The sequence below is a fragment of the Schistocerca gregaria genome, chromosome 2 (genome assembly GCF_023897955.1).
Source record: "Schistocerca gregaria isolate iqSchGreg1 chromosome 2, iqSchGreg1.2, whole genome shotgun sequence".
NCBI classification, from domain to species: domain Eukaryota; kingdom Metazoa; phylum Arthropoda; class Insecta; order Orthoptera; family Acrididae; genus Schistocerca; species Schistocerca gregaria.
Window position 1 is genome coordinate 257249962 of NC_064921.1, and position 12383 is coordinate 257262344.

Sequence of the window (12383 nt, forward strand, 5' to 3'; positions counted from 1 at the left end):
CTTTTGCGTTCTTGTGGATATATTTCCATAGCAACTATCATTCCCTAACAAATATTTCTTTATATCTAACCGAGAAGTGGAATACCGTTTTCATTAAATTAGCTTTAATTTTTTTTAAATGTAACGAAATGTTTTTTTTTTAAATTTTCATCCTGTTGCGTTCCCGTAGGGGTTGATTTCCAGAAAAACTAAAACACATATTTTGTTTTATTTCTGATCGGGAAGTCACATATCAATTGTATTCGTAATTCTTCAAAATTCCCTTAACAGCGACATACTTTCAAAGAAAATTCTTTCATCCGCATTTCAACCCCTTAGGATTGGAATTTCGGACAATTCCTTATTAAACGATGCCTGCGTTTAAGATCCACGCCCTCTCCAAATTTCAAGTTTCTATCCTTAGCGGTTTGGGCTGGACGACGATGAGTGAGTGAATCAGTCTGACTAGAAGCTGACTTTCCAGAAACAGTGAAACACGTGTTTTTTAATCTCTAACGGAGAAGCCAAACACCAATTTTTAAGGATTTAGCTCTAAAATGCTTTCGCAATGAAATACTTTCATAAAACGTTTTACCCCCATAGAGGTTGATTTTCCAAAAACGGTGACATGTGTATGTCTCATTTCCAGCAGAAAAGCCAAATACAAACTTTCGTAGACTTTGTTTCAAAAAGCCTTGCACAATGAAATATTTCCATATTAACTCTCATCCCCATTTCACTCCCATAGAAGCTGAATTTCCAAAAACGTGAAACATGTATTTTTTTAGTTCTAACTTAGAAGCCATTTTAAATGTTCATAGACTGAGCTTTAAGAATGCTTTTATAATAAAATATTTTCATATAAAATCTCGGCCCCTATTTCACCCTCTTAGGGACTCAGTTTCCAAAAACACCGAAGCACAAATTTTTTTGTTTGTAACCGAGAAGTCGAATACCAATGTTCACAGACGTAACTTTAAAAATACTTCAGTAGTTCTTTACTAATGATATATTTCCAAAAAAACTTTCTCGCTCTATTTCACCCTCATAGAGTTGAATTTTCGAAAATGCTGAAACACGTATTTCTTTATTTCTAACCGAGAAACCAAATACCAATTTTCTTAGGTCTTGCTTCAAAATTGCCTTAATAGTGACATTTAAAAAAAATACCTTCATCCCTATTTCACCCCCTTACGCTGGAATTTCTAGAAATCCCCTGTTTCACCCCCTTAGGAGTGGAATTTCGTACAATCGCTTTTTCAACGATGCCTACAGTATGAGATCCATTCTTTCTCCAAATTTCAAGTTTCTATCCTTAGGGGTTTGGGCTGGACGGTGATGAATCAGTCAGTCGTGACACTGCCTTTTACATATAGGGTGATTCACGATGCGAATATTTTAATAAGTTATTCTACAAGTAAAACTAAAGAAAATTTTCATATAAACATAGGACCGCAAATGTTTAGTTACGGCTAATAAAACATTTTGCCTGAAATTTAGCAACTTCGGTAATATCAAGCCATCGCAAAACTGTACGAGCTTGAAGTAAAGCACGATTTCTATTAATTTTGTTGTTATTGATCTGGTGAATCTAATAAAACATGTCCCAGACGTGTATCTGTAGTAGTTTTCCAGAACATCCTGAGAAGCAAAAGATTATTATAGAAGTAAATGTGTTTACTTTCCATTAAGAATGCAGAAACGTTTTTGTCATTGTTGGCAACCTTAGTGACTTGTTTCAGTCGTTTTCTAACCTTGAAACGAGTTAGTTTTCTGTATTGTTCAGTGAAAGAACATAATAACAACAGTGTATTTAAGCGAAACCACTGTGAAACTGAAACAAGCAACAAAATCCGTTCATACACTTGCAGCTAAATGCATTTTTGAACATTTATTGTGAACGTATTGTGAAATTGTGTGTGCACTGTGCAACTTCCTTAACACTGAGCTTTGTTTTTTTTCTGTTTTAACATGAATTCACATGTGCTATGGAATTAATAAAAACAGATTATCTGACACGTTCATACAGTTTCAGTTAACGTTATTACCGTCGTTTTTTCCAAAACCAAATTCTCTACAACTTTTGTTGCAAACTTTGTGCAATTGTCTGAAATTTAAAAAACAAATTTTGCCTAGTAGTTAATAAATTAAAAATTTTACGAAATTACTTCTTTGCGTCTCTGGATGGTCTGGAAAACTACTGCAGGTACGCGTCTGGGGCATGTTTTATTAGATTCACCAGACCAGTAACAAGAAAATAAATGGAAATCGTGCTTTACTTTAACCTCGTACAGTTTTGCGATGGTCTAATATTAGCGAAGTTGCTAAACTTCAGACAAAATCTTTTATTAGCCGTAACTCTGTAACTAAACATTTGCGGACCTATGTTTATATGAACACTTTTTTAATTTTACTTGAATAATATATTAACGGTGTTTGCATATCTTCGTGAATCGCCCTGTACAGAGATTGTTTTTGGCGGTGATTGAAACTCTAAGGGATTAAGGATGAAAGAGAAGTGGAATTTCATGGAGTTTAAGGATGGGGTGTAGAGTAGGTGTCGGTCTGATGAAAAAAAATGGGTGATGAAGATTTAAAGTGGAGAAGTGTCTAGGAGGGAGGAGGATTTTGAATCTCGCAGTAGGAAAGGGACGGATGTGAATTCGGAGGACGGAGAAGGAAAGAAAGATTAGGGCTTAAAGCCCCATCAATGATGAAGTCATTGGAGACGTAAAGTAAGTGCAGACTGAAGAATGATGAGGAAGAGAGCAACTAAGTCTTTTCCAGCAGAACCATACCATAACTTGTGTTATGCGATTCACGAACATAGTCGATATCCAATTGCGTTGCTGAACAGGAATTTGAACTCCGATCATCCAAATTCGAGTTCAATGTGATAACCATTAGGCCACAATCCTTGGTGCGTAGGACGTAAGTACCAGTGACATGGACACCAATATGCTTTTGGTTTAGAAGGATCTGTGAGAAAATACCATAATAACGTTAATGACTAAAAAATCTTTATATATCATATGGGTAATGTGTCTAAGACTTTGGTTGCGCAAAGAGGTGGAGATAGAGGGAACGTTGGCATTTCTAGAGGATAGGACACAGTCCTAGGAATGTAGAATCATTGGTGTAGTTGAGAATGTAAAAAGAGATGTGCGTTTAGGCATCTTGACAGCGTAGTGGGTACGTGGGAGGGTAAAGGGCACAGAGCTTTCGAGCACCCCTGCAGTTGGATTGGAGGCCAGTTAAATAAGAAGGATGACATGTTGAGACATGATGTATTACACGATTTATTACAGTTGAAAATGGCTCAAAAGGTGACAGTGCAGAAGTGAATATAATAAACGCATTTATAGTCAAATGTTATCCTCAAGAGTTTGTAAATTCGTAGTTCTCGACTTTGGAGATTGGAATGCCAGACAGGGTTGCAGTTTTTTTTTTCCCTTCAGGTCAAGCGACCCCTAGACAGGCAATTTAAAGTTACCGGATTGGTTGCAATAGGCTGTCAGAAGAGAAGTTGGACCATAAGCCGCTGGGAAACTGGAAATGTAACCTGGATCATCTACGCTGCGTATTAGTCATGTTCTGTATGGGGAGTCCGTGATGAACTGTCTTAGTAATGAATGCTAGATGCTAGGGAAGAAATGTGGTTACACTTTAAGAACAAAAGAGATGTAAATTAGAGATCATACACTCAAGCGCCACAGAAACTGGTATAGACATGCGTATTCAACAACAGAGATATGTAAACAGGCAGAATATGGCGCTGCGGTGGGAAACGCCTATGTAGCACAATAAGTGTCTGGTGCAGTTGTTAGCTCGGTTACAGCTGCTACAATGCCAGGTTATCAAGATTTAAGTGAGTCTGAACGTGGTGTTATAGTCGGACGAGCGATGGGACACAGCATTTCTGACTCAGTCAGTGGGGATTGGACGTACGACCATCCCACGAGTGTACCGTGAGTATCCGGAATCTGATAAATCATCAATTCTCCGACATCACTGCGGCCGGGAAAAGATCCTGCAAGAACGGGACCATCGACGACGAAAGAGAATTCTTCAACGTGACAGAAGTGCAACCGTACCGTAAATTGTTGCAGATCTCAATGTTGGGACACCAACAAAAGTCAGTGTGCGAAACAGTGAAACGAAACATCATATGGGCTTTCTGAGCCGAAGCCCACTCGTGTATCCTCGATAACTACATGACACAAAGCTGTACGCCTCACCTGGGCCCGTCAACACCGACATTGGACTGCTGATGCATGAAAAATGTTGCCTAGTCGACCGAGTCCTGTTTCAAATTGTATGGAGCGGATGGACGTGTATGGGTTTGAGACAACCTCACGAATACATGGGCCCTGGCCGCGCGGGATTAGCCGAGCGGTCTTAGGCGCTGCAGTCATGGACTGTGAGGCTGGTCCCGGTGGAGGTTCGAGTCCTCCCTCGGGCATGGGTGTGTGTGTTTGTCCTTAGGATAATTTAGGTTAAGTAGAGTGAAAGTTTAGGGACTGATGACCTTAGCAGTTAAGTCCCAGCCGGCCGGAGTGGCCGTGTGGTTCTAGGCGCTGCAGTCTGGGGCCGAGCAGGTTCGAATCCTGCCTCAGGCATGGATTGTGTGATGTCCTTAGGTTAGTTAGGTTTAATTAGTTCTAAGTTCTAGGAGACTGATGACCTCAGAAGTTAAGTCGCATAGTGCTCAGAGCCATTTGAACCATTAGTTAAGTCCCATAAGATTTCACACACATTTGAACATGGACCCTGCATGTCATCACGGGAGTGTTCAAGCTCGTGGAGGTTCTGTAATGGTGAGGGACGTTTGCAGTTATAACAACATCAGACGCCCGATACGTCTAGATACGGCTCTGACAGGTGACACGAACGTAAGCATCTGTCTGATTACCGGCATCCATTCATGTCCGTTGTCCTTTCCGGCGGATTTCGACCATTCCTGGAGGACAATGCTACATCTCACACGACCAGAATTGCTGCAGAGTGGCATCAGGAACTCTCTTCTGAGTTTAAATACACTCCTGGAAAGCCGGCCGCGGTGGTCTCGCGGTTCTAGGCGCGCAGTCCGGAACCGTGCGACTGCTACGGTCGCAGGTTCGAATCCTGCCTCGGGCATGGATGTGTGTGATGTCCTTAGGTTAGTTAGGTTTAAGTAGTTCTAAGTTCTAGGGGACTGATGACCACAGCAGTTGAGTCCCATAGTGCTCAGAGCCATTTGAACCAACACTCCTGGAAATTGAAATAAGAACACCGTGAATTCATTGTCCCAGGAAGGGGAAACTTTATTGACACATTCCTGGGGTCTGATACATCACATGATCACACTGACAGAACCACAGGCACATAGACACAGGCAACAGAGCATGCACAATGTCGGCACTAGTACAGTGTATATCCACCTTTCGCAGCAATGCAGGCTGCTATTCTCCCATGGAGACGATCGTAGAGATGCTGGATGTAGTCCTGTGAAACGGCTTGCCATGCCATTTCCACCTGGCGCCTCAGTTGGACCAGCGTTCGTGCTGGACGTGCCGACCGTGTGAGACGACGTTTCATCCAGTCCCAAACATGCTCAATGGGGGACAGATCCGGAGATCTTGCTGGCCAGGGTAGTTGACTTACACTTTCTAGAGCACGTTGGGTGGCACGGGACACATGCGGACGTGCATTGTCCTGTTGGAACAGCAAGTTCCCTTGCCGGTCTAGGAATGGTAGAACGCTGGGTTCGATGACGGTTTGGATGTAACGTGCACTATTCAGTGTCCCCTCGACGATCACCAGAGGTGTACGGCCAGTGTAGGAGATCGCTCCCCACTTCATGATGCCGGGTGTTGGCCCTGTGTGCCTCGGTCGTATGCAGTCCTGATTGTGGCGCTCACCTGCACGGCGCCAAACACGCATACGACCATCATTGGCACCAAGGCAGAAGCGACTCTCATAGCTGAAGACGACACGTCTCCATTCGTCCCTCCATTCACGCCTGTCGCGACACCACTGGAGGCGGGCTGCACGATGTTGGGGCGTGAGCGGAAGACGGCCTAACGGTGTGCGGGACCGTAGCCCAGCTTCATGGAGACGGTGTCGAATGGTACTCGCCGATACCCCAGGAGCAACAGTGTCCCTAATTTGCTGGGAAGTGGCGGTGCGGTCCCCTACGGCACTGCGTAGGATCCTACGGTCTTGGCGTGCATCCGTGCGTCGCTGCGGTCCGGTCCCAGGTCGACGGGCACGTGCACCTTCCGCCGACCACTGGCGACAACATCGATGTACTGTGGAGACCTCACGCCCCACGTGTTGAGCAATTCGGCGGTACGTCCACCCGGCCTCCCGCATGCCCACTATACGCCATCGCTCAAAGTCCGTCAACTGCACATACGTTTCACGTCCACGCTGTCTTGGCATGCTACCAGTGTTAAAGACTGCGATGGAGCTCCGTATGCCACGGCAAACTGGCTGACACTGACGGCGGCGGTGCACAAATGCAGCGCAGCTAGCGCCATTCGACGGCCAACACCACGGATCCTGGTGTGTCCGCTGTGCCGTGCGTGTGATCATTGCTTGTACAGCCCTCTCGCAGTGTCCGGAGCAAGTATGGTGGGTCTGACACACCGGTGTCAATGTGTTCTTTTTTCCATTTCCAGGAGTGTAGTTCCACTTGCCCCCAAACTCCCCAGACACGAACATTATTGAGCATACCTGGGATTCCTTGCAACGTGCTGTTCAGAAGGGATTTCCACACCCTCGTACTCTTACGGATTTACGGTCAGCCTTGCAGGATTCATGGCATCAGTTCGCTCCACCACTACTTCAGACATGAATCGAGACCATGCTACGTCATGTTGCGGAACTCTGCTTGCTTGCGGGTGTCCTGCAAGATATTAGGCAGGTATACTAGCTTCTTTGTCTCTTCAGTGTGTAATAATTAGTAGGAAGCGTGATTGTTACTTTGAGGATGAAACAGGATTAGGCAAGTTATGAGTGTCATTCATAGAAAGAGAGTTGTTATTGGATGTTTATTACAAACTGGTTGGCTTTACAAGGAAGAGGGAGCAGATATTTACTGCTAGGTGTGGTTTGCAGTTGTATGTTTCTATGGGACTCTTCAGGTACATTTTTTTTTATTCAGGACTCCGTCAGTGATTGTAGAAGAATTATATTATTAACAGTAATACGCCTCTTTTTGGCTTCGATTATTTAATAAGATTAAGTATCTAAAGATATAGATAGTAGCCTCACGGTTTGGATAAGTGTTCATACGGAGAGCTTATTTGCTTTAAAGGTCATGATGGAAGCTGAATTCAGACTCCTCCATTGTGATGTCAGACACTACCCATCTCTTCCTACCGTCCCATCAGCCTTACCTCGGTCTTCAGCATGGTCCTGGAATCTATCCTCACCCGACGCATTCACCAGCATCTCTGCCAGCAACGCCTCCTTCCCGTTACCCAGTGTGGCTTTCGGCAGTCCTTCTCTTCCGACGACCTTCTCCTTCACCTCACTCATCTCCTTTCTGACGAGCTTAATTCCTGTCGCTCCACTATCTTCCTCTCCCTGGACCTCGAACGAGCTTATGACCGCATATGGCATTCCAGTCTCCTCTTCAAGCTCCAAACCTTCGTCCTTCCAATTAACTACGTCCATCTGATCGGCTCCTTTCTCTCCCACCATCCTTCCTACGTCACCATCCATAACATAGATTCCTACACCTTTTTTCCCTCCGCCGGTGTGCCCCAAGGCTCCGTCCTCTCCCCCCTTCTGTACCTTTTGTATACGGCAGACATGCCGCCGCCGTCACCCCCTGTCCACCTTCTCCAGTTTGCCGATGACACCGCCTTTCTTGCCCTTGCCCCCACCCTGCACGCTTCCAACAACTTCTCCAATCCCATCTTGACTGGTTCACCGCCTGTTGCAACCAGTGGTTGCTCAAGGTCAATCCCTCCAAAACCCAGGAGATCATTGTAGGGAAAACCAACCCTTCCTTCCGCCTCCTTGATTTCTATCTCACCATCTATGGCCGTCCTATCGCCCTCACTCCCACCCTCAAGTACCTTGGCGTCACCCTCGACCGTCACCTCTCCTGGACCCCCCATCTCCGGACAATCCAAGCCAAGGCATACTCCCGACTCCGTCTCCTCAAGCTCCTTTCGGGCCGTACGTGGGGTCTGGACCCCTCCACCATCCTCCACACCTACAAATCCCTCATCCGCCCTATCCTTTGCTACGCCCATCCGGTCTGGATCTCCACCCCCCCCCCCCCCCCGCTACCTTTTATAAATCCCTTCAAATCCTTGAACGTCATGCTCTCCGCCTTGCCTATCGCATCCGTCTCCCCTCCCCCACGTGGATCCTGTACGATCTCATTCCTTTCCCCCACCTCCTCCTTTTCCTTGAAAGGATACGGATCCTGTACACCTCCTGCAAACTTGACCCTCCTCACCCGCTTGTCTCGCCCATCCTCTCCCACCCCTGCCCGGTGCCGCGCCTGTATTCCCACGTCCCACCCAGTCTCCATATCTCCACCCTCTTTACCCTCTCCCAAGGTGGCTTCTGCCAGCTTCCCCTCCCTGATGATGTCCTCCTGCCCTCCATCTATCCCTCCTATCAACTTTGATCCTTTCTGCCCCCACTTCCTGTGTCCTCTTCCTTTCGGCACCCTCCCTCCCTTTTCTTTCCTTTTCCCCATCCCCCTTCCTCCGCCCCTCTTCACCCAGGCTACCCCATTCCACCCCTCCCCCTATCCCCCCTGCCCATGGCATCTGCCCCCCTCTCCATCTCCCGTTCCCTTTCCTCCTCCTCCTCTCTTGGCAGGTCCCCGGACTCGCACACGCTCAGTGAACATTCGCGCGCCGGAGATCATCGCCTTCAGTGTCACGTGTGTGTGTGCCGTCGCCGTCATCCATGTTATGTGCCCCGTGTCAACTAGTATTAGTGATATTTCTCGTCCAGCATGAACGGCTCCATGTTTTTTGTTTTTTAGTGTCTACTATTTTTGCCCACCGTTTTGATTGTTTTTCTCTGTGCCTCCTATACGTACTACTTTTTGTCAAACTCAAGGCTGAAGAGCGGCGTACTCTGCTGCTGACAGCCCGCCTTGTATAAGGTGATAAAAATAACAATAACGAAAAAAAATGCACTGTATCTTATACCCATCTGAGCATTCACACAGCAATACATCGTTAATAACGATTTCTTTTGGCGACTTATGTTTGATTACCTTGTGTGACACTGTGACGTTCGCCGCTTTTCTCGCTACCTGTCGCGTTTGACGCGGAGTTTGTATTGCTAGGCGGAATTACGCCGTGCGGGCCGCTTCTCGCTCACAGAAATTCTAACCCTGCCTTTCTCGATTCCACTTATCTTTCCTCTCTTGAGATTAATAGGTGGCATATATCATTACGAATTATCATTCTGAGGAAGAAAAAATTGAGATGGTGTACATTTATGGAGAAACTGGGAAAAATTTTGACGATGCAGTCGCACTTTATGCACAGCGTTTTCCTGGCCAAGTACGATCACGGCCCTCTTTTGTTCGAGTTATTAAACATTTTATTGCGGAAGGCAGTGTGAACCAGAAAAAAGAACCCGTGTAGCTGCTGTTTGTGGAGAAAACAATCAAGTGGCAGTCCTAGCTGCTGTGGCTCATAATCCTCATGCGAGCACAAGAGAAATATGAAGGCAATCAGAAATTTCACACACGAGTGTTTGTAAAATTCTGAAGCTCCACAAATTTCATCCACACCATGTATCCATGCATCAGGAACTACATGGCGATGACTTCCAAAATCGTCTAACGTTTTGTCACTGGGCAATTCAGCGGATGCAAACAAACCAAAACTTTTTTGCCAGAGTACTTTTCTCCGATGAGGCAACATTCACAAGCCATAGGGAAGTTAATCTCCATAACATGCATTACTGGAGTGAACAGAACCCACAATGGATTCGAGAAGTCAACCATCGGTCCATATTTTATCGACGGTAATTTGAATGACAACAAATATTGAAACCTACTTGAAAATGAACTGCCAGATCTACTTGAAGCCGGCCGGTGTTAGCGAGCGGTTCTAGGCGCTTCAGTCTGGAACCGCGCGACTGCTACGGGCGCAGATTCGAATCCTGCCTCGGGCATGGATGTGTGTGATGTCCTTAGGTTACTTAGGTTTAAGTAGTTCTAAGTTCTAGGGGACTGATGACCTCAGATGTTAAGTCCCATAGTGCTCAGAGCCATTTGAACCATCTACTTGCTGACCTGAGCATCGAACTTCGACAAAATATGTGATTTTAACATGATGGTTGTCCAGCGCATTATTCATTAGTAGCACACGACGTAGTAGATCGACTTTACCGTGGTCGCTGGATCGGCAGTGCAGGTCCTGTGAATTGGCCAGCTAGAGTGCCTAACCTTACCTCACGAGATTTTTTAAAATGGGGTTATCTGAAAGATATCGTTTATCAGGAAACGCCTACCAGTCTCGAAAACATGATGCAAAGGATTAGAGATGCTTACGCTGCAATTTCACCAGACATGTTATCAAGATGTGTGCAGGGATTTACAGCACGAGTCAATAAATGCATCGAAGTTGGAGGTTATCACTTTGAACATTTGATTTCATAAAACGGTGAGATGCAAGGAATTTACGGAAAACAAGCAGGCCGAAATTGAGAGCGGGGGGACTCACTCGAAACAAACACCCTGAAATTCATTTATTTGCAAGTAATTTCAAATAATCAACAATAAAACGAAACCAGTCGTTCCTTTTTAGAACCACCAAATCTTGAAGGAGAATACGTTCATCTTTAATTAGCGAGTGGGTTAGTCTTTTCCTCAGTTAACCTTTTACTTTGTTTATTCTGTGATTTAATGAGTTCACTCGTAGTAAGTAGGATGTTTGCTTAGTTAGTTAGCTAGTCAGACGATTTGTTTGATAATTAAAAGTTGTGTGGCCTCATGATCATGAAACAAACAAAACTTTTCCGAATCTGGATCAACATTTGTAAAATTCTAATTCGTCTCTCTCAGACCCCACCCTACGGGGGGGAGGGGGAGGGTTTTAGTTTTACAGAATCAAAATTTACGAAGTAAATAAATAGTTTTTGTTTATCTCTAAACATTTTCCAAGAAAAAATGGGAACATGGATTTTCTTAAATTACAGCGCGGACTACCAAGAATCAAACCAAATGTTTAAGACAAAATGTATGTAGTTTCTTATGTAGAATCTGATTCCGCAATAAAAAATGTGGGTTCCCATTTTAAATTTTAAAGTTGTCTCCCTCCCCAGGAGGCTGGGGTGGGGAGCTAATTTTAGCACCAGTAGATGTCCCCCTCGAAAATAATCAACTTTGGATTCTACACATTTTTTCGTGTGAAGCTTACTTTTCGAGTTATTCTGGTTTGTTAACTTAAAATTTACACCCTGTATAAGCATACCGCTGTCCCATGAGTTTTATCATCTCAGTGTACGCTGGTAGTTTACCTGCCGCCCTTATGGAGCAGCGCATTTGCGGAGCTGTTATTTGTACTCAGGTGACTCACGTGAAAAGATTTCCGACGTGATTATGGCTTTGCGACAGGTATTAACAGACTCTGAACGCGGAATGTTAATTGGCGCTAGACGCATAGGACATTCAATTTCGGAAACCGAAACACGATCAACACAGTAATAGACGAAATACGGTCGTAACTTAACGACAGAGAGCAGCGGTGTCTGCGTAGAGTTGTCATTGCTACCAGCAAGCAACAATGGGTGATACAACCTTAGAAATCAATGCGAGAAGTAAAAGGAATGTACCCGTTAAGGCAGTGCGGCGAAATTTGGCCTTAATGGGATATTGTAGCTGATGACCGGCGCGAGTGTCTTTGCTAACAGCTTGACGCCGCCTGCTGTGTCTCTCCTGGACTCGTGGCCATATTGGTTGGACCTACGACGACTGGAAAATTGTGGCCTCATCAGATGAGTCTCGATTTCAGCTAGTAAGAGCTGATGGTAGGATTCGAGTGTGGCGCAGACCCGACGAAGCCATGGACCGACGATGTCAGCAAGGCCCTGTGAAGCGTGGTGGTGGCTCCATAATGGTGTGGGCTGTGTGTACTTGGAATGGACTGAGTCCTCTGGTCCAACTGAACCAATAACTGGTTGCAAATGGTTATGTTCAGCTACTTGGAGTCCAATGGCAGTCAATCATGGACATAATGTTTCCAAACATTATGAAACGTCCCCTTAGAAAAATTGTACAAGACTGTGCTTAAACTGAAACACAATATTTTTAGCGCAACGCAATCTGACTTTCAAAATTCCCTACAAAGGAATGGCCCTGACTAACATTAACCTATACCTTTCACATATCACTTACCTCACAAAAATCTTCGTTACTCGAACTACTGCAA